Source organism: Nicotiana attenuata, chromosome 11 (genome assembly GCF_001879085.1).
Source record: "Nicotiana attenuata strain UT chromosome 11, NIATTr2, whole genome shotgun sequence".
NCBI classification, from domain to species: Eukaryota; Viridiplantae; Streptophyta; class Magnoliopsida; order Solanales; family Solanaceae; genus Nicotiana; species Nicotiana attenuata.
In genome coordinates this window covers 51,571,227-51,596,861 of record NC_031999.1, presented here as the reverse complement: position 1 = coordinate 51,596,861, position 25,635 = coordinate 51,571,227, and positions in this window count along the sequence as shown.

The window sequence follows — 25,635 nt, the reverse complement described above, 5'->3', positions numbered from 1 at the left end:
CCCAAATCCGGGTGTACATTTCATGTGACCCGACTTCAATTTCCAATAATGTTAAATAAATTAAACATGTCGCGAACCGCGAGTGCATTTCATGTAGCGTGGTTTACGATGTGTTTTTCAAAAACAAACAAGTAATTAATGCACAATAGTTTTAAGATGTGTTATTAATCATAGAATTTGGCCAATAATAATAGTTGAGTGACCGTGCTAAAACCACATAATCCGAGAATGCCTAACACCTTCTCCCGGGTTAACAGAATTCCTTACCCGTATTTCTGTGTTTCGCGGACTGTAAAACAGAGTCAAACTTCCTCGATTCAGGATTTTAAACTGGTGACTTGGGACACCATAAATTATGCAACTCTGAATTTAAAATAAATAATCCCATTTCGATTATTGTCACTTTAATTGGAAAAACTCCCCTATACCCTTTCCGGGTAGAAAAAGGAGGTGTGACACTCCCGGGGGCCGTTGTAGAGTTATCCAAGTTGGTGATTGAAGAAGGCCTTGCCGAGATCAACTCAACAAGTCTGACGTGGGACTGGAGGAAAAAATACATCGACTATTTGAAGAACGGGAAGTTGCCCACAAACCCAAAAAGAATAGAGGGCCCTTCGAGCCAAAGCAACTCGATTTTCAATCGACGAGAATGGAACGCTATATAGAAGGACCTTCGATGGACCTCTAGCAGTATACTTGGGACCGGGGGACACCAATTATTTGCTTCGAGAAATCCACAAGGGCACTTGTGAAAATCATTCCGGCGCTGATTCTCTAGTTCGAAAGGTGATCATACCAGGCTACTATTGGGACAGCATGGAGAAGGACACCAAGGAATTCGTTCGAAGGTGTGAAAAATGCCAAAGGTTTGCGCCAATGATTCACTAACCCGGTGAATAGCTACATTAAGTCTTATCACCATGGCCGTTTGTTTACTGTGAAAATGGTAACGACAATTAAATTTGTAGAATGGGACTCTAAAAATACGTGATCTATTCCCGAGCTAGTTGTTAGAGCAGATGATGCTAGTATTATGAATTTTAACGATGGAGCATGAGCTAAAACAAGATAATGATCGAACCGAAGGGCCTGCTACCCAGATGTAGGTTTGGTCGATGGGGGCTTCGGGGTCGACCTCGAGATCGAGCTCGGGCCATCGGGGACAATCGATGGTAGTATAACAGATGGAGATATAATCAAACGAAGCTCTTTATAGTCAAAACCAAGTTATACGATGAAGAACTCATATAAAAGATGAAGAACACATATGAAAGCGACGGATATCGAGGTATCCTTAGTATCAGTGAGAGCCAATAAGTTTTAGCAAGAAGAGAGAGAGAGAGAGATATTATCGCACTTGGAGAGATGGAGCAACCTCTGTCCCTTACAAGGTAGGGTGAGTCCCCTTTATATAGGAGGGGAACTCAGTTACAAATGCATGAGTATTTAATTTACAAAATACGGCGATGGGATGGCTTGATGTGACGCCTCAACATAGGCTCTGGACAGGCCGACCCTGTCAGACTCAGTCGCGTGTCTTGGGAGCTTCCTCTTTTTGTCCTGGCTTCGGCCTCCGTCTGGCCTCGAATCGGGCCTTGACAAGCCCCCAGGGAGAGGACTAAGTTGTGGCCTCATATCCTTGGGGTCTCGAGGCATCTCCCCGAGATGGCTTGATAGCGAGAAATCAGGCCCTCTGATTTCACCGCATACACCGTTCATGAAATGGGAGATGGACATCGTTGGCCCCCTACCTACGGCGCCAGGTAAAGCTAGACTTGTTCTGTTTATGACTGACTATTTCTCGAAATGGGTGAAAGCACGGGCCTTCAAGAAGATAAGAGAAAAAGAAGTCATTGACTTCATCTAGGACCACATTGTATGCCGATTCGGGATCCCCTCCGAGATTACATGTGATAATAGGAAACAGTTCATAGGCAGCATGGTGACAAAATTCCTAGAAGATCATAAAATCAAGAGAATCCTATCAGTGCCCTATCACCCATGTGCAAATGGACAGGCCGAGTCCACGAACAAGACCATCATCAAAAACTTGAAAAAAGAGGTTAGAAAATGCAAAGGGAAAATGGAGAGAGGTATTGCCCGAAGTACTATGGGCATACCGAACAACTTCGAAGTCAAGCACCGGAGAGACACCATTCTCTTTGGTATACGGGGCCGAGGCTTTGATACCGGTCGAGGTCGGAGAACCAAGCGCCAGATTTCGACATGCCACCGAGGACTCGAACAGCGAGGCCATGACTACAGCCCTCAAACTACTGGATGAAAAGCGAGAGACTGCATTAGTCCGAATGGCTGCCCAAAAGCAGAGGATTGAGAGATACTATAATAGGAGAACAAATCTTCGATACTTCGGGGTCGGGGACTTAGTCCTAAGGAAAGTCACCCTCAACACTCGAAACCCAAATGAAGTGAAACTAGGCCCGAGCTGGGAAGGACCGTACTGCATCCTCGGAGTAGTGGGCAAAGGGTCCTACAAACTCGGCACCATGGAAGGCGAACAACTTCCATGCAATTGGAACATATCGATGCTCAAACGCTATTATTGCTAAGGTATAGCCCTCTCCCTTTTCATTTATGTTTTATACTAACTTATTGCAGGTGTTCGATTGAGAAGAATCGAAGCACCCTCCAGCTCGAAGACCTTGGGTTTTAAAGCATGTGTTGCGATCTTTTTCCCTTAGATCGGGTTTTATCCGGAACGGGTATTACCGACAAGGTTTTTAAAGAAGCAACATCCATATGCTACCTAAGGAGAACTCATCACGTATTCAAGGCTTCTCTTCGATCAACCTCAAATACTGGGAAGCATCACCCCAGGAGGTCACTTCTCTGAAGAAATCAAAACTATGCGTAAGAGGACCTCGAAAGGAGAATGTTGTATTGGGCCAAACGGTCAAATGAACCGTGTCCATATAGAATAATCGAGCCTCCAAAAGCAAAAAACATGTACACATATATCAAATAATCAAGGAAGACTCTTTGCTTATCAGAACACTTTGCGCTTCGAAGAAGTTCACTACTGTCGCGCAAAATGTCCCAAGAGCCGAAAAACTCCCGAACACTCGGGGTTTGTCTTCGACAGTCAGCTCATCGAGTTGTCAAAACTCGAAATCGTAAGACCTTGATCAGGAAACCTCGAACTCATAAGCCGTCACTAAGGCAACATTAAATCTGTAAGTCCTCAACAAGGCATGATCAAATCTATAAGACCTTAAAAAAGGCATAACCCGCGATACTATGGCCAAGGCTATATATCCAAACTTGTAAGACCCCAGAAAGACATACCCTCGATATAGACGCCGAGGTCACCACACACGGTGACTAAAGGCTACGACCAAACATAAAGACTACGGTCTAACTAAAAGGCTACGACCGAATTAACGTGGCTCAGAGACGTCCGACAGCCTCCACAAAACTAAAAGGCCTCCAAATACTTCGAAAGTACTTCGAAAAGAACCGGTTAATCAGGCTACCCTCGGCATAATGAAAAGAGCTTCAATACTATCAGCTCCGAACAATAAAAAAGGCTTCAAAAAATATCATCCTTCGATGAAAAGGTTTCGAAAATTCAACCTTCGAGCAAGCCTTCAAAGGTACTCTACTATCGTCACATATCAACTCATAATCAAGGTTCTCATCTGAGCCGTCGTAGAGTCGGACGAACATAAAATATGCCAAGGCATAATCAGAACTTCAAAAGTCTTTAGACAAAATGAGGGAAAACTATAGCCATATTACAGGTCGCATCGACTCGATCTAAAAAGAGCCTAAGGGCCAATGCGTAAGAGCCCAAGGGCCAGCTAAAGAGCCTAAGGGCCAATGCGTACGAGCCCAAAGGCCAGCCTAAAGAGTGTAAGGGCCAATGCGTAATAGCCCAAGGGCCAGCTCAAAGAGCCTAAGGGGCGATCCAAAAGGGGGCAGTATGTTAAAAACCCAAGGGGTTTATATTATAAGTCGAATCGACATCGGACCAGGCAAAGGGGAGACAAGGAATGATGAAAAGCAAAGATCTTTATATATATAAAATAAATGTCCACAAAGATATATGTGCAAGGCTAGTGTCTGAAACCCTATACAAAAAAGAACGAATAAATAACCTAATCTACCGCCGAGGTCACTCGACCGGTCGGAGCCTCCTCAGAAGATATGCCTTCAACGGCTTGGTCCTCGACCCTCAGAGCATCAACGACCTCTTCCCCCTCGGGGACTTTGCCTTCATCTTCATCATCCTTCGAGCCGCTGGACGAGCCACTGGCTGAACCATCGTAGGAAGAATGCAGGGCTGCCGATTCCTCCTCTAGGGCCTTCACCCTCTCTATCTTGGCTGATAAATCGATGCCCTCTGTGTACATATCCTCGAGAGCATGTCTCAGAGATTTCAATCGGGCATGCTCTAGGGCTCGGGTCAATCCGAGCTCAGCCTCTTCAGACACCTTCCTGGCCCGAGCATTAGAAGCAGCAATATCTTTTCGGTACGAGGACATGAGCTCATCAGCTTCAGACTGTGATACGGATAGCGCGACGACTGATTCAGCATAAAGATCCTTATACTTACAACTATTTGCCATCGCATCTTGAAGATGACGCTCAGCGGAGATAAACTGCCCCTAAAAGGCGTCTCTCTCGGAGGCTATCTCGTCCACATGCTGCTTGAGTCCGAAAATCTCAATATCCCTGGCTCTAAGTCCCTCCCTCATCAGGACATCTTTCTTCTCAAGCTACAAAGATCAACCCAAAGGCGTTAAGTGTCGGAGTCGGACAAACACGAAAATGAAAAGATACAAAGACTATATTACCTGCTCAGCAAAGTCAGTCCGCTCTCGAGACATCACCTCAAAACGAGTCCGAAGGTCACGAAGGTCTTCCTCCCTTATAGTTAAAAGGGCTCTAAGCTCGTCAACCTCATACGAGAGCCTCCTACACTCTTCCTCATAGCGGGTTGACTTAGCTTGGGACTTAGCAACGGCACGATTGTAAAGCACTACATCCTGAAAGCATAAAAGAACAAAATCAGTAAAGGTGAGGATTGAAGCTCGAAGCGCAATCGACGATAGATCACCTGTTTGCATAGCCTCTCGACTTCCTCGAGTATGAGCGACTCGTTAAGTTCGGGATTTGCTTCGACCCCAGTAAAGAATCCTTCAAATAAGTCATTCTCCCCGAGGGATGCCCCGACATCGGAAGTCTTTTTATTGTGGACATCCTGTATTTCTCTCGGAGATAATGCCGGACCCAACGGAGAACCACCCACGTCAATAGCTCCGGCTGGATTGATCGGGGCCTTCTCCTGCCTTCGGGGAGCCTCAGAGCTGTGATCCCTTAACTCATTTACCAAAGGCCCCTCGGCTCGGGGAATGTCTTGGTCACCGACCGGCTCAGGGGCATCATCTGATCGATCCTCGAGAGCCCCTTCGGCCCGAGGTGGGACAACATCAGCAACTTCTGGTCGGGAAACCTTCGGCTCAATAGCCATCGGCCCAGAAAGACCCGAGGCGGGTACACTTCCTCTCCCCTCGGGCGCGTGTAGGGAGTCATCCTTCTTCTCGCCCCCGGCTCAGGGACTCTCCGTTGCTTCTGAAGTTAAGGCTGCTGAATCAACCTCAGGCTTTTGAGTTTTCGCCTTCTTCGGTTTCAAGGATTTAGTCGGCGATTTTCTTTTTCTCTTCTTCTCCTTGGAAAGATTTGTGGTACCTGTCTCCCCAGAGGAGTTTTCCCTCATCAAAGAGGCATCTCCCAGGCCTGCACAAACACAAAGGGCATGTACAAAAATTGAGAATACGGCTAAAGGATACCTCCTGTAAACGAGCTCAAGTACGGTAGAAGAAAAACCTTACCATGGTTTTTAGCTTCCCATCGGGCCTTGCCTAGATCGCGCCACATGCGCTTAGTATACGTGCAAGTCAAATCAAGCTGGCAAACCCAGCCCGAATGATCCTTAACTGCACCAGGGTACCACTCAACAACTGCACAATCGAAGGAGGTTAGCTCAAAAGAGAGAATGGTCCAAAGGAAAAAAAATATTTAGTCGATATTTTCACTTAAGGTTCATATTCCATTCCTCGGGGAATGGCATCCTTTAAGAAGGAATTAGATCCGAGGTCCTAACTCGGACAAAGCGGTTCATCCACCCCCTGTCCTTGCCTTCGTCAGTTTAGGCAAAGAAAGCCTTCGGGGCCTGACGTTGAAGCTTTATCAGACCACCTCGGTAAAGTCAGGGGCTGTACATCCTGATCGAATTGTTAAGGGTAAAAGGTAACCCCTCGACCATGTTTGCAAAGTGTCTAATCATTTAAACAACGTGCCAGAATGATGGATAAATCTGTCCGAGTGTCACCCGGTACTGTCCACAGAGGTGGAGGATTACTGGGTCTATTGATGGCGAGGATGGTCCCACCGGACCCAAGGTAAAGGGCTATGTGTATACGCTAAGGAAACTGGGTTTAACTGTTGTTATATCTTCCCCCGGGAAGGTACCTCCAAATGCACCGCCTCTCCCCAGCGGCAGTCGGTTTTCATAGTCTTAGTGTCAGTTATCAGGCTGATGTATTGGGACATGGGTTCACACCGTCCCGGTTTTAAAGAAGGCTTGTCAACCGTAAAATCGGAGGATGTCTCATAGGGTCCGGGGATGTATTCCTCAAGACTAGGGGGCGCTGTGGCCTTGCCCTTAGACGAGAGTGAATACGAAGAAGCTTTATCACCTTGGGGAACGGTTCTAGAGATCTCCACCATTTCTACCAAAACATTTCAGATGGAAAGAGATAAAGTAGGTAAAAAACGAGCATAGGAAAGAAGTAAGGAGAGATTTTTAAAGTTCGAAGACGTGATGAAGAGAAAGGAGTTAAGGATTGGGGTATTTATAGGGGCCAGTGGTGCACATTGGGAAAAGCCCAAGGACGGCCAACCGTCGTAATCAATTCAAGGCTTTTTTTAGAGCCGTGCGAACGTGACTTTTAAACATCCCTTTTTTGTCACATCAACCGCCCGCGTGACGTAACTGACATAATGGTGAATGCATTGAAGAGTTGAAGAATTCAAATCGTTCCTTGATATTACACTCCAAGGAACGCAGGGACTATCTGTATACGGTTAAAATCAGGGAAAGCCGATTTTAAGGCTTCGATGGCATTTTAAAGCCCGGCCTTGATAGGATCAAAGCATAGTTCAAGGCTCGTCCTCGAGCCATCTCCTTGGCAGGGCACATCGAAGACTCATCATGACGTACCTCGAGGCGGCATGAAAATCGACGATCGTCATAATGGGGCAGGAGGCTCCCGAGAGCACGTGATGAGGACTGATAGAGTCTTGAAAAATAGTACAAATCCACAGTGAGCCGTTGCACAACTGTACTAGAAGAATTTATTCTTTATTTATTAGACATACGCTATGTTGGGATTCACCCCTCCTATATAAGAGGGACCCTTGTCATTTTGTAAAAAATAACATATCGAATAACATACAACATTCTCTGCTCTCCTTGCTAACACGATTGTTCTACACATTTATTGCTTATTTCTACATTGTTCATTCATTGTTCCTCACTTATTGCTCATTATTAATCATAAAAGGCCATCTTTAGGGCCCTCATTACCATTGATTCTTTGTCAATAGTCCATCGTTATTAACCCCATCTAGACAACGAGGTCCTGCTCCAGCCAGCTTGAGGCCCAGCCTTGTGACCCCATTGGTTTGCACATCTTATTCCCTTTACTTATACCTAGCATCTATTGCTTAACAACTAGCATTAAAACAAATCACGTATTTTTTAGAACCACAAAATCAAATACAATTGAAGTTACCATTTTCAAGGTAAACAAGGTACAACCCATCACAAAAGTGAACCAAGCTTCACATTTGTGAAGCTGCTCTTAAATCCCCTGGCGTCGCAATTGTAACCCTTCCCTCGCAGTTGCGATAACTGCCCATTCGCTAAAGTGGACATGTCTTTGTAAAAGCAAAGTGCCCAGCCCCTTCCCAATCTTAACAAATGTGAGGCTCGCATTTGTGAGCAGGTCCTCGCAAATGCGAGACCTGCAGGCTATCATCACCATCAACTTTTAGTCATGCAAAAAAAAAATCAGTCTCCAACCCATTCGAAACTCATCCGAGCCCCTCGAGCTCAAATCCAAACATTCACACAAGTATATTAACATCATACAAACTTGATGGCAATCTCATCAAGATGAAATCTACAATCAAGAATCACTTACAAAAACTCATGATTTTCAAAGTTCAAACTCAGATTTCCAACTTTACACATAGTGCACGAAACGACCTTAGGTCTCCTGGGACCCTCTACCAAACATGCGTGCAAGTACAGAATCATCATACGAACCTACTGAAATTGTAAAAATAGCTAACCGAGGTCATTTACCAAAAACGTTGACCATGGTCAACTCTAGCGTCAAAAATCACATGTTAAAATTCACATTTAAGCTTTCCGATAATTGACACGGACCATGTAAGCAAGTCATAAATTATCAAAGCAAGCTATAAAAGGTCTTGAAATGCAAAATAGGGAGCTAGTACTCAAATTTCCAACTTTACACATAGTGCACCGAAACGGTCTTGGGTTTCCCAAGACCCCTAACCAAACATGCGTACAAGTACAAAATCATCATACGAACCTACTGGAATCGTCAAAACACCTATCCGAGGTCGTTTACCAAAAATGTTGACCGTGGTCAACTCTAGCTACTTTCAAAGTCAAAAATCACATGTTCTCTAAAAATTCATATTTAAGCTTTCCAGAAATCGACACGGACCATGCATGCAAGTCATAAATTATCAAAGTAAGCTATAAAAGGTCTTGAAACACAAAATGGGGAGCTAGTACTGTTACACCCCATGTTTTCGTACCTGGAAGTACGCCATAGGTAAATTGATATGAGCTCGGAAATGAGATGTTACATCCCGCATTTTCGTACGTTAGAGTTTCGTCGTAGTTAATCCACGTAAGTTTGGGAATGAGATTATTTTGAGATTTTAAGTATTATGCTATTTCAAACAAGTGATGAGTAAATTAGTGAAGGAGAGAGGGTAAGCAAATCGAAGAAAATGTGTTTCGTCAAAGTTTAGAAATTTGGGATAAAATACGGTCCAAGCTATAATACCTGGTATTTTTGGACTAGTTCCATACAAGGTACCACATGACCATAATGGTGAGGTGTATAAGATGTGCTAAAAATAAGCAATATTTTAAGTAATTCGAGATAATTCTTAATTATACGAGTAATTGGTTAATTGTTGGATTAGTGTGAGATTAATAGTTGATTAAGGAAAAGGGGTGAATATTCCGATATGTTTAAGGAGGCATTAACGTGGCAGCCAAGAGCAATGTTAAACATGACTCTTAAGTTACATGGTAATGTGTCACATTTGGAGAAATTTTTGTGGCTTAGTATCACAAGTGGGGCCCACACCCACTAAGGTCAAAAGATTCTTTAAATCACTTAAGAGAATGTTTATGTCTCTACAAAATAATGGAAGACTTCAGCAATTCATAAAATGGAGATGCTTCTTTAATACTCCATGTTGCAAGGCTTCTTTAATACATAATCTCCAAATAACGAGCTTTTAGCAAAGAATTTATCCAAAGTTATACTACAAGGCTTCTTAGAAAATAGCAACGGGATTTTGCGATTCTAAGAGAGTACGATGCAATCTTTCTCAAGAATATCATACGAATTTTCCCCTACTTCGATTTACCGTTACGTGTTATCGCAATTGACGTGTGTTAGAGGGATTGTCAAGAGAATAGACTCAGGTATGTTAAGGCTATCCCTTCTTCTTTTTGGCGTGATCCATATGATACAAACAAAACGAGCAAATGCACAACTTCCATAAATGATTCTATTCATAGAAATACTAGAGATTCCTATGTTCTTGATTCCCAATGTGTCTTATTATTCCATCGTCTATTCATGGGTCTCAGAAAATACGTAAGTTGATAAAGTTTATTTCATAATATTAATTAGAGGCATAAAGGTCTTATGACATTCCAAGAGATTTTATTGACGTACTTCTCATGCATTGCATTCTTTTATACATGTACATTGACCCATGACCAGATGGCGGTATATACGCGTATATATATATGTAAATATATGTATATGGGATATGAAAAAAGGTTACAACATTATATACAGACCACCAACTGATCAACTGGTATACGTTGATGATTTTTCCCACAATGGCCAACATGGTATGATGGGATGCCCTTAGAGGCTTGATGATGTTATAAACACATGCACCTATGCACGACATGACATTCATATGCATATGCATGACACTATAAGTATTTCATGATTTACAGAGTTATACAGACTTACAGGTTGAGTCATTTACTCCATGTTTCTTCTAGGTCTCTTATATACTTATTTATGTGCCTTACATACTCGGTACATTATTCGTACTGACGTCCTTTTTGTGGGGAAGCTGCATTCATGCCTGCAGGTACAGACAATCACTTTGATGAGCCCTCATAGTTGACGAGGTAGGCGTTCGGCGAAGGATCGGTAAGACTCTACCTCATTCGGAGTGTAGCCGAGCCTATGAGTCATCGTATCAGAATTTTGTTACAGACTTATGGGTAGGCCGATACCCTGTCCCATTTGATGCTAAATACTCTTAGAGGCTTTGTAGATAGAGGTTCATTTTTTCTAGTATGTCAGAGGCCTTGACGGACCATATCTGTTCATGTTTTAAGAAAGATGGTTCATTGATACATTGCTTTCCCACTTATAGTTATACATTACGAGTTGTGGCCATGTTGGCCTAGTTATCAATGGTAGTACGATAAGAAAGATATGTTACGTTGGTACTCGGTTGAGTAAGGAACCGGGTGCCCGTCGTGACCCTTCGGTTTGGGTCGTGATAAGTACTCAATACCACCTATTGGATCGTTACTGTAAGTCCCCGAAAAATTTCGGTAAGTAATTTAACATTTCTTGGTGCCAAGGTTGGCTAATTATATTATTTTGTGTGCAAACGAGGAAGATTAATATGATGGATATCAATTGGATATGGTAATAAGTGTGTGAGGCGTATTATAAGTGATTTAGGGTCTAAGGAATGGCCTAACTCTAAGCCATTTTGGAAAATTACATGATGGACTAAAATTCCAAATAAGTATGCACAACACCCTACTTTGAATGAGCATATCTACATATATATAAAGAGTTGTGTGGCTGAAAGCCTATCAAATTGATTCCCATTGAGTCTAGTTTTCAACGCATCAAACCGTTCGTCAATTGGATATGTGTACAGAAAGTTATGGCCATTTTACCTGACCTATGTCATATGCGCGCACAGATGCGCGGCCGTGCATATTGGGGAGTTTCTGCCTTGTGTGCGCGGCCATATGCCTAGGTGCACGGCTGCACACGTAGCAGAACTGTGAATACCCCCCAAGGCCGGGTAGGGAGAGTGTTTAAGTCATTTCTATGATCTAGGGCTTGCTCTATCAAGGGAAATCCGTTCTACACTTCCCTTCCATGAACCAAGGTAATATTTTGGGAGTATTTTGAGTTGATTAATACCCCTAAACATCTATATTAACAAGTATTAATCTTGAAGGTCCATAGATTTCCATTAAAATCCCCAAATTGGTCAAGAACACTACAAGTTGGGATTCTCAAGAGTCTTACAACAAGAGGTATGTATACCATCTCTAACTACTCTATGGTGATTATTTATGTATAAAATATATGTTAGGACTTATGGGATGGTTATTGGAAGCCATAAGTGCCTAACCTAGGATGTGTTGGTGTTGTAAAGATTGTGAAATGGGTTAATAAGTAGATTGATGGTTTGGGTGTTAATTGTTGGGCATGCATGTTCTAATGAATGTTGTGGATGGCCTAGAGATGATGGTAAGATGAATTGTTGGTATGGAAGGTGGTTGTTAGATGAAGAATTTCCATTGAAGGAGGTTGTAGAAAGATATGCACATTAGATGTTTGATAAAACGTCTAGATAACTTAAAGTATAGAAATCTTACTAATATTGGTACAAATGTATTGCATTGTTGTAGATTGAAGTTGTTTAGTGTGGTGGACCATCGTAGTATTGTTAAGGGGCGAGTTTCAGGTATGTTGGCTAAACTTTCTCTCTTAGAATCGAATTCCATAAATGTTTCCATAAGTTCAAGTATGGTTTGCTCAAAATGCCGAAATTCTATATTCCGGGTTATTACCTAGAAATTTGACTATTCCAAAATGAGCCTTATGACTAAAGAAATATATTCAAAGTATGTGTTGCATATTAAAATGTTAAGGCTTGAGCCGGGATTCAAATGAAAGCTAGTATGCCAACTTGTGTGAGGAAAACTCGATATGTTTAAGACTCATAATTGCTCCTATATGTACCTAAAATCTTGATTGAAAATGTCTTGTTGTTGATAATCTATAAAGATGCTTGAAAATGAATTAAGTGAATTGGGGATATAGAGTGTGGCCAACATGCCAAGAAATTTAAGTTATGATTATGGCTAGTGTTGCCAATGAAATGAGAGGATGTGTTAAAGATTATGAAAGGAGCCTTGACTCAACTGTTTAAAATTGAATCTGAAAATAGAATTGCCTAAAAGCTTTTGTACTCAATTCATGCCCATAAGTGGCTATTTATAACTAATGATTTTCTTTATGAATATATCCGGTGTGATTCGCGTTCATACATATTCAGGTGTTTAAATTGCGATTGTCATTTTTGGGGGAAGAGTATTGCATGAATAAATGGTGTATTGAATGTTTATGATTTTGATGTGTGTTTCTATTGCTGGTTGATATGCCACTTTTCCATGGGAAGAAACCTTTTGTCTTTAAAGTTTCCATTACTAATGGATTTGATGTATATGATTTTTTTGAATAATATATATGTTGATATTTATTGGTGATCTTTGAAATTGAAAGAGGTGAAAGTGTAGAATATGAAATACGGCCACCGTGCCAGGAATAAAGAATCTTGTGAATGGTCAAATGAGCCAAGGAAATATTGTTGTTGTCGGTGACTGGAAATTCTAATGGGAATTTATACAATGTGAAAGATGTTGAGGTTAATTGTATTTATATTACCTTTGTGTGCAGATCAAATTTTTTTTGGGAGTATCATTAGTAAAATCGAGGAAGGGTGTGTCATAAGGCCCACACCTAAAACTACACGTGCTGGTGTAGGGGTTGATTGTGATTATTTTCCCTTATTTGGGATGAAATTGGAATATTGGCGAAATTGTAATTATTCCCTTTAATTGGGATGAACTTGGTAACAACTGTGAATTGGTAAAGTCAACCCACACGACATATGTGGGAAGGTGGCCTAGCTGATAGGGTGGAGATCAGACTCCATGTTGCGCACATGGTGGTACTACTCTTGTAAAAACTTTCTTTCATATCACATGTCAAGCCACATTGTTCGCGGGGAGATACCTAGCCGATCAGGCGAGATCGGACTCCGTACTAACAAAGAAGTTGGCATATCGGTGCTAATGATTTCCCAACCAAAAATATATATTATTTTCATATTTTGAAATTTTTTATGTTTTAACTAGACATTTGGATATTGTTGATTGTGACTTGTTGTTTCTATGTGTTGCCTTTGCTTTTATGGGTATTCTATTTTGAAAGAGGACTTTTCTCTATACATACTAGTGCTATTAGGCGGCACTAACGTCCCTTTTGCTAGGGGCGCTGTATCTTTAATGGATGTAGGTGGTTCCATAGCAGGCGGCATTGATCAGTGATAGCGGTACACTCTTTTCAGCTGACTTGGTGAGCCCCACTTCATTTCGGGGTCCTTTATCTTTTGTTTCTCATGTACTTTGTATTTTGAGGCGTAGTCGGAGCCTTGTTGCCGGCATTTCATATTACTCTTCAGTTGTACTTAGAGGCTCTGTAGACAGGTTGTGGGTGGTGTTTGATTTTGGGAATTGAACTAGAAATATTGGTATTGGGCAAATATGTTTTTCATCATATCTATAAACTTGTACTATTTTGAAAATATTGAATGAAGCTGCTAATGGAAATGAAATGGGAGTTGTTAATGAAATGTTTTTAGAGTTTGATTAATGGATTACATCTCATCGTGCTCAGTCGGGTTTACTCGGTTGAGCACCGATCGCGCTCCTCAGTTTTGGAGCATGATAAACTTGGTATCAGAGGCTAAGGTTCTAAAGTGTCATAGGATATCTTGGAGACGTGTCTAGTAGAGTCCTTCTTATGGGTGTGTTGTCGACCACATCTATAAGGGGGAGGCTACTTGGACATTTAGGAAATTTCACACTTCTTTGATATTCCAGATCGTGCGATAGAGCTCAAGATAGGGAGCTAATTTCCTCGTTATGTCTTATTTTCTAGCTGAGTAATCCACGAGTTCAAAGCAGCGAGGAGGTAATGACCCCGCCACTGAATTTGGGGGAGATTGCACAAGAGTTTGTTGGGAGAATACGTCAAGCCATGGAATGGTTGGAAGAACTTGTTGCTAGGGGAAATGTCATTGTTCCTACCAATGTCACCTTATTGCCGGATCATGTGGTGAGGGCATCTAAGAAACAAAAAAGGGTTGTTGGTAGTAATGAACCGAATTGTTTGGCTTGCAAGAAGCGTCCCTTGGGGAGATGTTAGATGACTCTTGATATATGTTACGATTTTGGAAAGAGGGGGCACAAAAAGAACAAATGCCCTAGTTTGGGTGCACATCCAGTCTGCTCGGTATGTGGGAAGGAACATTTGGCGTCGTGTTGTGAATATGCTCAGTAATATGTTTGGGGTGGTAGATCTGGGAAACTCCAAAGTCCCATACAACAAATCGGTACTGGAATTGTTACTCCCACATTGGAAGGTGGAGGAAGGATAAGGGGGATGCTTATGAGGTATGCAAAAAGGGTAAATACCAGGTCGATGAGGCAAGTCAGTTTAGTGGACCTCATCCCCGTTGAGTGAAGTGTGGGAGATGTCATCCGGGAGTATGCCACTATGGTACCAATTACAAGTGTGGTATGGCGGGTCACCTTCTAAGAGGTTGCTCTTTGTCTCGCCAGAGCATGGGCAGGGGTGTGGCGCAGCCAGCCAGTTCTATTACTACTACATCCACAACACCTCCCCCAATCGAGGCACTATAACGCCCGTAGGGCAAGGAACAGCTAGGGGTGGTATTCAGAGCTCGGGAGGACCCAATAGGTTTTATGGTATGAGAAAACGTAAAAGGCTGGAGGCTTCTTCATATGTGGTTACAGGTACATTGAATGTCCCATCTCATGATGTATATGCTCTTATTGATCTCCGTTCCACTTTGTCATATGTCGCTCCTTTAGTTACTATGGAAATTTTGGGATAGAACAGGAGCAACTTTTATGAGCCATTTTCTGTATCTACTCTTTTAAACAAAATGTATCAATTGTGGAGCCTCTTTATCATAATTCTATTACATACAACCTCTTGAGGCATTGAGTTCTATAATGACTTCTCTAAAATGAGTTATAACCCTAGGCTACTACTTCACACTTGCTTCCCTAAATTCTCAACAAGGGACTATAGCTGATGAGTTTCTTACAGAATGTATTGATTCAAATGGCTAACATCTGCTCACTTGTGCCTATACACGCACCACCATATTGTTTACTTATGCCGTATCAAGTTCAATGTAAAGCATCCTTGTGTTGAGATCCTTCTTAAGCCACTCTTTCTATCTCCGTTGTATGTGGCTCCTATGGTTTGAACAATCACTTTGTTCCTTTGTGTATATTATCATGAATCCTTTTCACCGTCTAGCAACATGAGAGTATATTGATTTATAAGACAAGTTCGTCGTGTCTCTAGCCCTCTCATATAGGATCAATGATAAGTTGGCATTTTACCAACTTATCATGTCTTTAAGCTTAGATTTTTGCTATGTTTGAGTGATAAAATCATGTGTTTAGTGTTGTTTACTTGTATCTTACATGTTCTATATGATTTAGAAGTGATCTTGTAGAAACCAATTGAAAACGAGTCAAAAAGAAGCTGAAAAGAAGAAAATCTAGAAAATGGCCACAGATGTCGCAATTGCGGCAAAGACATGGGAATTGCGAACAAATCAGTCGTCACAAATGCGAGAAAAGTCTTTGAAAATGCGAACTCAAGCCAGTCAAGCTATGTTCGCAAATGCGAAGTCAAACCAGGCAGTAAACCTTCGCAAATGCGAAGTTTTGATCACAAATGCGAAGTTCAACAGGAAAGTCAAGTTTCACAATGCGAACTTTTGTTTGCAAATGCGAAGGTCGCGCTTCAGCTCTGGGTACCTCATTAATTTCACATTTTTTGGCCCAAACCATTTAATACCCGACTTAGATCATTTGTAAAATATCTTTGGCTTAATTTTTCAGTCCTTAGACTAGAGAAGAACAAGTTTGGAAGCTACAGTTCTTGCACACACACTTGGGTCTTGAAGATTTGAAGCTTTTGGTTGAGAATTTCTTACTCATTTATACTCATTTCTGCGTTTCCTTGCTTTGTATTGTATATCTAAGTCTGCAGTATTTTATCCAACACTTGAATATTGTCTATGGAAATATTCATATTTAAAGTGTGGATTAAATATCTTGTTGTGCTTATGTATTGAACGATTTTATTTATTATGAAGTGAGGTATTGTTACACTAATTATTCTTGTTCTTTAATGTTTCTAAAGGGATTAGCTAACCCTAGGACTCGCCCATTAACTTCGAATTAATTTTGAGAAAGATAATTTGGGGTGGGAAAAGATTAATTAGCAAGAACTTGAGGCTTTAACCCTCACTTTTATTTTCTACCTAGGGATAGGATTGAACTAGTTGTAGCCATATTTGGGTGTTCTTAATCTCTTAATTGTTTTAGGGATAATTCAATTAGGAAGTCTTGTTAGTCATTGGAAGAAGCTAATATAGAATTATTACTCGATGCTAATTAACATAAACTCGCTCATATTTATAAAATTTTGAAATACATTGGATCATTGCTTGAGTGTAATTCCCAACGCATCCATGCTTGTAGCCATTGATCATTTTACTTGCTTTCTAAGTTAGTTACATGTTCGCATTTAGATATAAATATTTTCTCAAAATAATTCTAAGTGTTCGGCATTGCATAACAAGTGATAATTCTCTTACATTCATAATCGCCTACATATTGTTCTCTGTGGTATTCGATCCGACTCATAGTTGGGTAAATTATATTGCACGCGACCATGTCCATTTACTTTTTAGTAGTGGATTTGGACGTCATCAAAATTGGCGCCGTTGCCGGGGAACAATTTGGCGTATTTAGGTTGTTTGAGAAATAAGCGTAAGTGCTTTCGTCCAAACTTGTGAATATTTGCATACTTATCTTTCTTACCTTGGTCTATTTTTCTTGTTTGTCTCTTGTTTATTTTTTAAGTTTTTGAAAAATGGCATCATATAATGAAAATTGGTCGGTTGGTAGTTGTTCATACTTTTATGACCCTTGTTCTTATTGTGGAGGACCACACTCGTGGCAAAATTATTTAAATTCTCCCCGGGGCAGATTGTGCGCACAATCTCAAACCCATGAGTGGAGTATTTATAATAAGTGTGGTCGTCAAAATGGTCATTGGGAGTATTGTGCATATTTGTCCTTCCCTTCCTCGAGCCCAGGCTATGATGATTCTACTTTATGTGATGAATTTTTAGGGATGGAGGTGGAAGAAATTGAGCATGGTAAAAATGAAGAGGTCAAGCTCAGGTTAGAATGCCTACTTGAAGGAGGAAACAAAGAGCAAAGTGCCTTGGAGGAGATTTTGGAAAATAGTCTTCAAAATGACTTGGCGCTTGAAAGGTTGAACTCACAAATGGAGGGAATGCTTGAAGCTTTCGAGGTCCAAAAAGCCTTGGAAGTGAATGATAGTCAAGAACCCTTCCTTAGAGATTGAAGCCAAAAATCCTTCCTTGGCACTTGATCAAAACCAAGAAGAACTCTCAAATGCTCAAAATGAGAAAATGATGCTCATGCTGGAGGCCATGCTTGAATATGAGGAGAAGTAAAGCTTGGCACTCGAGGACTTGAAACAAGGATTGACTCAAAATGATGAGCATATATGCACTTTGGAAGATCGAATGAATATATTGGTTGAGGCTCACTATGCCCACCAACTTGAGAGTGTGGGAAGAAGTCAAGAAGAGTCCAACTACGAGGAAGAAAGTGAGCTTTACTTTGAGGAATCGAGAATTAAACATCCGCCAACCGACTCCATGAGTATTAGTGATGTCAAGAAAAATATGGAATTAGAGTCAACTAGTGTAAATGAAAATATGGTTGAGATTGACTCTGGTCTGGGGGAAGAAGAGGATGTCAAAATCCGGGAAGAATTGCAATTTGGAGGTTTGATGTCACATTCCAAGAATTTTTCAACATTGGAATTGTGTGGGGATATGGGAATTGAACTACACGAATCAATGAGGGATTGTGAGGAGGAAAGGAAAAGGCCATACATCTTACAATTTGAGGGAACAACAAGTCAAAATGACATTCCTCACATGAAAGCCAAGAAGTGCAAAATGAAGAAATTAATGTTTGGCTTGATCATCTATTTACCACCCCCACCGCTCGTGGTCACAAGCTTGATTCCAAGTTAGGTGCCCAGTTCATATCGTCTAAGTGGCGAGAAAAGTGGTAAAGTTGATCCGTGTCGCGCCACTATGTTAAATGCGGCACTTGATGGGAGGCAACCCATTTTTAAATTTTTAGTCGTTTTTGAAATTTTCCTTTTTAGAATAGCTTATTATATTATTTTTAACTAATCTGCCAAGTTTCACAATTTTTGGAGTTGATTTGAGTAGGTCGGGGTGACGGAGAGCACAAAAAAACAATAGCTGAAAATTGCAGAAGCGCCAACATTCGTATTTGCAAACTTTTGTTCGCATTTGCGAACCTGGCCCAAATCGCAAAATCGAAAACATGGTCACATTTGCGACCTCTACTGAAAGTTGAAAGTTCATAATTGCGAAAGTGGGGTCGCAAATGCGACTTCCGAGGCACTTAACTAAGTCTCGCTTTGCACTTAACAAAATTGCAAACATCATTTGAGACCAAAAACAATTGAACAACTGGTATCTCCCTCACCCAACTTCGAAACTCCCTCATTTTCACTCTTAATTGCAAGCATCCAGGTATGAGAGCTTAACCTTTGCATCATCATCTTCTTCTTCTCTCCGTTGTTTCTCAAAGCCTAGGTTTCAAATGGGTAATGTTCTTCTGTCAGAAATTGCATAAAAATGTTCAAATCATAAGTTGATTTTTGGGTGAGGTTGGTTGAGAGTGTGATCGTATTGATTTGCTGTAAAAATGGGGAAGTCTGAGTACCCATGGCTTTGTGAACATAGAAGTGATTGTGTGTTCTTACTATGTGATCGATGAAACGCCCGAATGAGACTCTTGGCCGAATCATTGAAAAAATTTCAATCCATGGTTGTGTGTGAAGTCTATTGCATGATTTTGTGCTTAAAAAATGATTGGGTCATCTGAAAGTGTAGTTTTGTTCAAAAATTTTAGGGTTTGGACTATTCTCTGAGAGAACATTGGCTGGGGACGACGAGATCGCAATTGCGGTGGCCTCTTCACATTTGCGAAGAGGTAGTCGCAATTGCAAAAACTCTCAACTTTAGCCATCTTCACAATTGCGAAGATTTTATCGCAATTGCGATCTCTTGGTTTTCCTGTTTCCTTCGCATTTGCGATGAATTGTCCGCAATTGCGGGCTCTGTTTGCTTCGCAATTGCGAAGAGTGCGTCACAATTGCAACATCAGAGAGCTGTGAGTTCCAGGCTTGAAATCCTAAAATTTTTTCTAAGGATGGGATTCGACTGTCCAATCATTTATTAACCATATTTGAATCATTTTGCAATGTTTTTATAGCCATACCATGTTTTCACTCCAATTCTTTATTTACAGGTACCGTAAGCAAAAAATGAGCTCTAACTCCGACGAATCCCCGAATGACAACCCTTTTGAAGTGGAAGAGAATTATGACCAACACCGGTTCTTGTCATTGGAATGCCAGGAATGGTACTATGCTGAGCTGATTTCAAAGAAAGTGCTGCCGAAAAGGGGCATAGCGCTCAATAATGTCCCGGAACGTCTTCTCGAGTTCCATCAGAGGGTTGTATACATGGGATGGAACTGCTTTGCCCCTCAACCTTGCAGAGCCAATGAGCAATGGGTGAGGGAATTCTATGCGAATCTTCCAGCCATCAGGTTAAAGAAGCCAAAGCTGAGGATTCGCGGCAAAATGGTACATTTCGGAGTTGAAACTGTGAACCTAGTCTATCATCTGCATGACCATGACATGGCCCCATTCCGTGCAAAAGATTGTTCCTCAGGCGAGTGGTTGGTCTCAAAATTGTGCCTGGGTGTAGATGTTCCACGGGCAGCTGAGAAAAGAGGGATCACATCCAAAGAATTCACCGCCAAAGCAAAAATACGGCTGGCCATCATATGCAGTCGCATCTCCCCTGCAGGGAATGTATGGAATGTACCAGTGACAAGAGTTCAAATGATAGCCTCCATTCTTGATGGTATTCAGCTCAATGTTGGTGAAATTTTCATAAGTGAACTGAGGGAGTATCCGACTCTTTGGGGTCAATCATTGATGTTCCCATCTCTCATCACTGAGTTGTGCCAACTTGTTGGAGTTGAGGAGGCTCCGGGAGACAACTGGATTGATCTGGGAAAGCCTATTCAACCATTGACGAAAAGAGGAAACGGTGGCACCGTCAAGAGCAAAAAGAGAAAGTTGGGATCTTCTTCTCAGACCGATCAGGGTAGCCATCCATCATCTACTGCAGGAGGACCATTTGCTATGCTTACCGAGGAAATGCGGCTAATTCATGATCTAGTAGCTGGCCTTCCACAGGGAACTGGAGAAACATCTGAGGGACCCTCTCCATTCATTTCAAAGAAAGAATTTCAAAAGTATCTTGATGACCAGAAGAAGCTTGGGGGTCACCTTAAGCAGCTGGAGAAGACATATACTGATTTAGCCGCGACACATGGTACTTTGAGTACTTCTCATGAAAATCTGGCAAAGGCACACACCAGGATGAACAAAAAGAGATAAATTCTTCACCTGCATGTGGAAGGGTGTGAAGAGGATGTGGAAAGTCCTAAAGCCTCAAGACAAAGTGCTATCGACCAAGCCAGAAGATGATGGTGATACTCCAGTTCATTTGTTCGAGGAAGAAGAAGGAGTGGAGGATGCGACTGAGTTCGGCAGCGAGGACAGCATTTGATGCAGTATTCAGGGAGCACTTTCCACCATTTTACTCTATTTTGTTTAGTTGCATTGGGGACATTGCAACCTTTCCTGTTGGGGGTGGCTTCTTGTATATCTGTTGATCTTGTATAATTGTGGATATGGTAGATTGGTATTTTATTTGTTTTCATGTGATGTGTTATATTAGTATGTTTACTAGCTTCTTGAATTTTTGTTTTTATATATAGTATGTTTTATTGACTTGATGTTTATTTGCTTCTCAATTTTTTTTAAATAGTATGTTTTATTTGGTGGCGATATCCTTGGTTTTCTTTGTATCACAGTTCTTTTTCCGAGGATGCCAATTTTCTTTTTGAACAGGGTAATTGTTAGTAAATTTTTGTTGACTTCTCAAGATGATGGATAGCTAGGCGACTTTCTTAAGGGAATTAGTCTTGTAGTTTAGATATAGTTTTTGTTAATTTGGGAAGAATAAGTGGTTTGAGTTGGGGTTTGTGCCCCTTGGCCAATTTGTGGCTTGCTTGTTACCAACATGATTTAAAACTCGGCATATAAATTTTTAATCTTTGAAAAAGAAAAATGATTGAAGTAAAGATGATTGCCATGACTTTTAGACTCAAATTTTTTCTCTTTGATTTCCTAAATAGCTTCTTATGCTATATGTAACTTCTTTGAGTAATTGGTTTCGATTGGATTTTGGATTTGTATTCCACTTGAGTGTCCATATGCCATGTGTGGCAAGATTTATTGTGAGTTATTTTGTATCATTTGTAGTCTAGAACTTGCCCGAAATGTATTTCAAGGCGAAATCCTAGACTAACTAGGTTTGAAAAAAGATATTAGGCCTTCATTGGACCACTATTGTGCCTTCAATTTCCTACCCTTGCATATTTTCCCTAATGAACCCATTTTGAGCCTTTAACGTATTTCTTTGGCAACCTGTTACAAGCTTTAACCCTTCATTCTTTATTGATTTATCCTTTGGCACCCTACTTCCCTAAGTACTTTGAATGTATAAACATAGGCTAAAAGCCTAAGTTTGTGGGTGAAGGTGAGAAAGTTGTGATGTGGAAGTTGTTTAAAAGGTGAAAGGTACTAATAAAAAAAGAGAAAAAGAGTAGTATTTGAAGGAAAAAGAAGGAAAAATAGGAAATTGTGAATAAATGGAAGACTAGGTGATATATATATATATATATATATATATATATATATATATATATATATATATATATATATATATATATANAAAACAAATGGTGGAAAAGATCTTGAAGGAAGTGTGCTTTGATTGTGAAAAAAAATTGTAGTGCTTAGGGAGCTTTTGAGTTTTTTTTGTTGGGTGAGAAAGATAATTTGCATTAAACATAAGTAGAGTAACTATAGAGAGGGAGATGCGTACGCATCTGCATGATAGTTGTTTGATATGCGAGAAATAGAAATACTAGCACTAGTTATCCTATGATAGTTGTCCCTTACAAAGGAGCTATTATAAGCAGCCATGTGCAGATCGTTTGAGTTGTTATAAAAAATGTCCTGATCTACGTCTTCCAGTTGTTGCAATAAGCATGTTGTCTTCCTAGTACGAATTACTCCAGCTTGGTCCTTTTGCAAAAAAAGTGTTAACAAAATTTGGTGGTTCAAAAATCAATGGTTTATCTGCAGATTGGAAGTTGCAGCTAGCTTTAGCTAAACCATCAGCAACCTCATTGCCCTCCCTGTAGGTGTGTTCTACGATCGCACTATGCAGTTGGTCTAGGAGGCACATGCAGTCATCTATCAAGTTAGCATAAACGATGTTATCATTTTGTAAAATTTTTAGTACTTCTAGAGCATTAATGTTTATTTCCAGTGGAACCAAGTTGTGTGTATGCGCCAATTCCAATCCATTGAATAGTGCCTTAAGTTCTGCTTCGATGGTGTTGGCATTGTCCAAGTTACCAGCAAATCCTATTATCTAGTGTCCATGACAGTCTCGTATGGCACCCCCTATACCTGCTTTGTTAGTCGATGTTGAAGCTGCCCCATCCGTGTTTAGCTTTTAATAATTTGGTTTAGGGGGCATCCATTTAATATTTTGCAGTGCATAATTTTTTGTCAATGTCATTTTTGCAGCCAAATATGTAAAGTCCAGTGCATTGTTGCTAATTTGCTTAATCGAAAGTCGTTGTTTTATATTTTTAAAAATATTATTGTTACGATTTAGCCAAATATGCCATAATGTGTATGATATAAAGGTTTGTGCATTAATAAGGTGTGGTATTTGATTGATCTTTTTGTTTATTAGTTTAATTAACCATTGTGATGGGTGTGAGTGTGGAAGTATAGTGTTAGTAATGTGACCTATTCCCAATTGATGCCATATATGAACTATGTTGGGACAATGCAGAAATAGATGGTTTGTAGATTCTGGATGTGTGTGACATATTTGACATTGATCATTGAATGTTATTCCTATGTGGTTTAGGTATTTAGTTGTTGGTAATCTATCATGCATTATAAGCCAAAGAAATGTTTTTATTTTGGGTGGTATTTGAATCTTCGAAATCCAATTGTAAGGAGTTGTGTGTGCGTGCGAGTTTAATTATTATTGTAGGAGGTTTGAATACATGGATTTGGTAGTGAATTTGCCATGATTGAAGATTCCCCAATAGATAGTGTCAACTTTTTGTGTGTAGATTGGGACATTGATCATATTTATTTGGTTTTTGATATTATGTGTAAGAGGAAAAGGTATATCTTCCCAATTCCAATTTTTTTTGTCTCTATAAGTTGCAACATTGTGGCTAGTATGGTCTGAATGGATTGGACCCATTAGTAAAGATCGTATAGTGGTGTTTGGAGCAATCCATGCCTCCGTCCAGAAATTTAATCTAGAATTTGTACCTAAACTCCATTGTATTCCATGTTGGCATTTTTTCCAACCTTTAATAACGTTGTGACAAGTGTTTGAGGAGTTTGCTACAACACGTTTGTTTTTATATTTATGTATAAGAGTATGTGTCCATAATTGTGTAGACGAATGGAAAACCCTTCATGCTAATCCTGCTAGTAGAGCCTCATTCTTTAACTCTAGCCTCTGTATACCTAGACCCCCTAAATTTTCTAGCATAGTAACTGTTTTCCAATTGACTAGGTGGATCTTTCTTTTTTGTTGAGTAGTTCCCCATAGGAAATTACGCATGTATTGTTCCATTTTATGGATAATGTGTTTAGGGATTGCAATGTATTGCATTATGTGATTTGGTAAAGTAAACAGAGTCGATTTAATGAGAGTAATTCTTCCCGGGAGGGATAGGAACTTGGTTTTCCATCCTGCAAGTCTAGCTTTGAAATTATCTAACAAGAATTGGAAGCCAGACTTGTTAGGTCTTTGTTGGAACACTGGAAAACCTAAGTATTTTCCAAATCTTGTTCCTTCATTCATACTAAAGCATGAAAGTATATGTTGTTTTTGTTCAATATTAGAGTTATTCGAGAAGAAGATTCTTGATTTTTGAAAATTAATAGTTTGGCCTGGCAACTTTGTAAAAGTATTAAGAATATCAATGATGGAGTTGCAACTTTTATCCTTTACTTTTGACAGAAGGATGATATCGTCCGAAAGAAGAGATGTGAGAGTTGAGGTCCATTTTGTGAAATTTGTACTGGTTTCCATAACAGGTAATCTACTGATTGAAATATGTTTGTTGAGAGTCTTTCTAAGCACATTATAAAAATGTATGTGTTGATACCCAATTTTTTTCTATATATTTTAAATATGCAAAATACCTTCAAAATAGCATATATATGCATATATAAGCATATCCAAGGTTTTTATTATTTTTTCATAATTTTAAGGATTTTAAATTGATTTATTTTCTCCCTTTTTATCCATAAAATCCCAATAATTATTTCCAAAATTATTATTTTGATAATTCATCTATTGGATTTCTATATTTATGCCAAAATATGGCTAAGGTAATTTTTACATATTTTTATAATTATATTTAGTATTTTTAAAGCTAAATTGCATATAATTGCAATATTGGCCCTTTTCAGATTTAATTATGTTTTATATGCATATAATTGGATCTTGTATTTTTAAGTGGCTAATTACGTATTCTAAATCATTTTAGCACTTTAAATTATATTTTTCCAGGAACTATTTACTATTTTTATAAATTAAAAAGGAAAAAATTGGCTATTTAAATTATAGCCAAAATTGGCTTTCAATTCTACCTAAATCAAACGGACCCTCAACCCAATTAAAAAACCCACCGGACCCAAGCTCAAAACCCAAGCCATACCCGACCCACCTACCCCATTCAATCTTGACCGTTGATCATTTAGATAGATGGTCCCCATTCCCCCTTCCTAAATTAAACCCTAATGACTACCC